The sequence below is a fragment of the Lygodium microphyllum genome, chromosome 10 (genome assembly GCF_053477565.2).
Source record: "Lygodium microphyllum isolate KBCC chromosome 10, Lygodium_microphyllum_v1.1.10, whole genome shotgun sequence".
NCBI lineage: Eukaryota > Viridiplantae > Streptophyta > Polypodiopsida > Schizaeales > Lygodiaceae > Lygodium > Lygodium microphyllum.
Genome location: NC_141144.1, coordinates 115,657,845 through 115,662,744, shown reverse-complemented (window position 1 = coordinate 115,662,744; position 4,900 = coordinate 115,657,845).

The window sequence follows — 4,900 nt, the reverse complement described above, 5'->3', positions numbered from 1 at the left end:
CTCGCTCTCAGCCTTAATTTTTGCTTTTTCTCTTCTCATGTACCTCTGGACTCGTTCCAACGCTTGCCTTTTTATTGCGTCATTCATCAGGGGGTTGACTCCACTATGTTGTTAGTGCTCCACAGAGGGTTAACAAAAGGCTTCAGTCTCTGGAGGACTCTCTTGCCAACATTTCTTCTACTTCTTTCCTCTCAATGTCCCTAAATTCTTCTTTCATGCCACTGCACAGAGGAAGGTATTCGGTTCTGAAGGTGTCAAAATGCATACGTCTGAGCATTGTGGTGGTGCCATCATCATAGTAATGCTAGCTTCTAATGGTTTCAATAGTGTATGTTGTGAAAAACACTCTGTCTACCAACTTCCAGTGGGTTGCTAATTGAACAAACAGAAGATTATCAGTACACCAAGCATCCCATGTATCTTGCTGTTGAGCATCCACGAACAAATTCCAACTCTTTTCCTTCTTGTCCCTGTGAACCTCTACAGACCAAGACTCCTGAAGCTTCTTCACAATCTCCCACTTGATGTTGTCTGGAAACTTCTCAATGAATGCCAAATCTTCCATGGATGTTCATTCTCTCTGTTTCTGCTCTTCAGTTTGTTCCCAAACAGTTTGCCACTAAGATGCAAGTTTCTGCTGCTTCAATAGGAAGAGGAAACTGTCCACCACATAGAGCATGCATCATGATGGTGATGTGTTTCCGCCATTGTGGGATGAACTTCTTGTGGAAAGTGGCTTTGATTATGAGAAATTCCAATTCTTCAGTGGAAGAAGGAATTTTACAGACATCCATTGAATTCTTCTCTTCTTGGCAATGCCAATTCCTTCATTTTCAGCCTCTTTTGGTGCTTGTTGATGGCAAGTTTCCCCGGCTGCGCACCAAAAACATGGAGCCCCGAGAGGAACACCAAGGAAAAGGGAATTCTCTTGCAAGAAAATCTATCTTGTAACATCAACAAGCTTGTTTATCATGTTTCATATGATCACAATGAAGAAAAGAACACCAGGCACAACAAATCTTCATGCAGCATCATGTAGATCTCCCACGGTTTTTAATAGAATCGACCATATGCTTCAACATCCTCACAAAATCCATCAATGGAACAAAGAAAGTAAAGAAATACACCATCTTTGAATGGAAATACATCACATAGTATTCATCTTCAATATCTTCATAGTCTTCTCTCTCAATCTCTCATATACAATCACTCTGTTTGAGTAGAATTGGCTATCTCTGACTCTCTCTCACACACTCTATCAATAATACATCATATCCTCACTACAATCTCTCAAAAATTACTCTCAATAATCACTCTTAGGTCGTGGATACCCCTCCCAAGAGGTATGTCTGATATGAAAGGTCACCAGAGCCACTACAGTGTCTCTTCACAGCTCACTACTGTCACTTCACTCTAGTCTTCTCTTGAGTCTTCAACAGCTACTTCTTCCACTTCCTTCAGATCTTTTGCACTTGTATTCACCTCTTTCCAAGGCTAGAAAACTTTCCCAAAGTCACACATACATTCCACAGAACACTTACAGAACAGTCTACAGAACAGTACCAGAACAGCTACAGTACAGAACAGAACAAAAACAGAACAGAAGCAGAAGCACTACAGAAGACCTACAGAAGGTTACAGAAGGTCATCAAAACCTCATGACTCATTCTCAAATCATTCCAAACTCTCACAAAACATTCACTAAGCTTTCACAATATCTCATTCTTCATCAATCAATACTCTATCCCTCCTTACAGAAGACAATCAGAACAAAACAGACCAAAACAGAACAAAACAGAAGGTATACAGAACCATTCAGAACCTATCAGAATATCACAGAACCATCAACAAACATCATGATCTTCCAAAACACAATCAATATAATCCAAAACACTCTCAAACCACTTCCAAACCAATCAATCATCCCATAAAATCAACCATTCAGCTCTCAAAAACAACAAAAATCAGCCAAAAAACAAGTCATTTCAACACTCAACACCTTCTTTTGTCCATCCCTAGCATTCCATACATATCCCTCTTGCGTTTCATTTTTGGCTTCTTTGCTAGCCCCAATGCCTTCTCTATGATTTTTGGACTAAGGGGAACCACCACACTTCTAGAGGTCTCACCTTGCTTAATAGTCACCATGGCATTGTTTCTTTCAACATCAAAAGTCCTCATGAATTCCATGCATTTACTATGATCTATGTCTTATCCCACATTTTCTAGGTACTTGGCAAGGTTATATCACTCCAACATTTGTGCCACCGCCTCTCCAAATGTCACCACTCCTTCCAGATTGTGAATGCTGCGATATTTCAATTGGTTGAATGGTTGGATCTCCATGGCTAAACCATATCTTCTATGTTCCTCATTTGAGAAGGGAAGTCTATTGGCATTATCTTGTTGTACTAGCATTTAGTTTCCTGTCACCAAACAATATCCCACAATTAGTTTTCTTTAAAGGACGTCTCTTGCATAGAAAGTAAGATGACTAGAAAGATTAGTGTTTGGAAATGAGAATTCTCATACAATGAAGAATATAAACCACAAAATAAGAATTCTCATGCCAATCAATCCACAAATTTATTCTTTTATTTTAGAATTCAATTCCTATTTTGAGTTTTCATCCATTACTCCCCTTCCCCTTAGACATGATGAAAATCCTTCTTAGGATTGTGGAAATCAAGGTGTATGGGCAATCAATGGGTTCGTGGTGTGCCTTCCACTTTCAAGAACTAGTCGTAAAACTTGGGGTTATATTCAAGAGCCGCATTACAATCCAAATCTCGCGGATGAATGCCTACTTGTGTTATGTAAGTTAATACATTAGTCAAGAAGTCACCTAAGCTGAGCTGACTTGCAATATGGAGTTCCTCCTCTATTAGAATCTTATCCAGGTATCGGTGAAGCATAACATTGTCTTATAATGGCTGATTCTTGGTTATGGACAACACTCTAAATGAGGTGGGGGCCACATAGGTCTGGTCGTTGTACTAAGAAGTCTTGATGGTATGTCATTGCTCCACATTGGTCATGATTTGGTATCCCTCTTGGGCCTATGGAAGGCACAAATTATACCACTTGTGTAATAAATCAGACTCAAATTCAATGACTCATTGGAGTTCAGAAAGTTCCTATGGTGGTATGGAAATTTTACTATTTTGGTAAGATGTGAAGTGTTGGCTTGTAGCCTTTTCTCGTGAGATGTCATTGCTGATCATCTCATTTGGAATACTGAAAGTTTTAATAAAGATAAATTCATATTCTTCCCAAGAACGCAGTAAGGAACATACCTCATTTGTTATAGGTTCATCAAGTAGGCCTAGGTCTAAACCCTCATAACTTGTAGCAAACAATGTGAAAGTTGAATCCAGCCATCAGATGCACGTAGCCAAGTCATCCCTTGTGTCTTTGGCCATATTGGACGCCACTTCAAGAATGGATCATCATGGTGGCAGTGGCTTAAGGTGAACTGGTGGCTTGGGTTTAGTTGAACATGATACATTGACATGCGGCTCTTCCACTAGAAGATTCTCAATGGGTGTGGTAGGCTTGGATTGTGAGGTTTGCAATTCGATTGAGCTTTGTCATAAGGTCTCTTGGTGATTATCTTAGAGTCTTTAGGCAGGCCTTGCTTGGTTGCTCATGGACTCTTGGTTGAACTTTAGGTCAATAGACCATTTAAGCACTCAAGGATTAAGCATCCTTCATTTTAGTTATTCTCCTCCCCTATTTTGATTAACATTGTGAAGCTTGGTTTTTGGGGCTTGAGATTGAGGATTTGACTTAGCATTTGTGAGTTTGGGCAACCACAATGAGGTGTTACCCTCAAAGTATCCTTGGGCTCACAGCAAGGCTTTTGGAACCAAGCTCTGCTTAATCACGTGCACTATAGGAGTTCCAACTCCATTATTTAGGCCTAGAGCATGAGGCATGGAAACAACACATTTGCAATGTTTGACATTTGTGAAACTGTGGTTTATGGTTAGAAACCCACTTGAGTATTTGAACTATGGTTCCTTGATGCAACTGGGTTGGTAAGTACCATGGAAGCATGTTGGGACGCACTAATCCCCTCCTTAGGGTGGACACTAGGTTTAGCTACTGATGGCACTACAAGTTGTGGGACAATTGTGGTACCCTTGCTCAAAGATGTGATGATTCTAATGTGCCCGATAGCAAGATGGATGCACTGCAAGTTGTAGTCTACATTGTAATGAACTTGTTTTTTGAATGCTCATCCTAGTAGTGTCTCCTCACCAGCACCTTGCTTGTTGGGTAGCATGTAGAAAATGATGAGTAGGCTCTCAATCTCGATAGAAGCCATCAACTTTCATTTCCCTAAGAGTGGTTAGGATTGCCCCCCAAAGGGGCTCAATTTCACATTTGTTGGTTGCAATTGGGCGGCCTAGTGTTCATGCATTAAGATATTGGTGTTTTCTCCCTTGTCAATTAGCATAGCAAATGGTGTATATCTTTTGGGAGGTTATGATGATCCACAGGCAGGCTAGTGCTACTGCTTCCTCATCTGCATCCTCAAGTTCTGTGATGGTTGCAACCCTCACATTCGACGATGGTTCTACCATTGGAGGTTCATGAAGTGGATGTGATGGGGGGTAGTACTTTCTGATGTGACTTCCATTGAAGAATCTTATACCTTGTCCTTCTAGGGTTTCTAGTTCCACATTCCTCATTCTACACTAACATTATGAACCTTGAAGGGTCCCAATCCCCTAAACTTTTTGCATGTGTCCTTTGATAGAGTATAGCAAGACTAAATCTCCTTGCCCAAAGTCTCGTTGCTTGACATATTTGTCAAACCAACTCTTCCGACATGCCTTTTCACAAATTAGAGCATAGATTGCACTGAGACGAGTCTCAAATAGGCGTTCTAGCT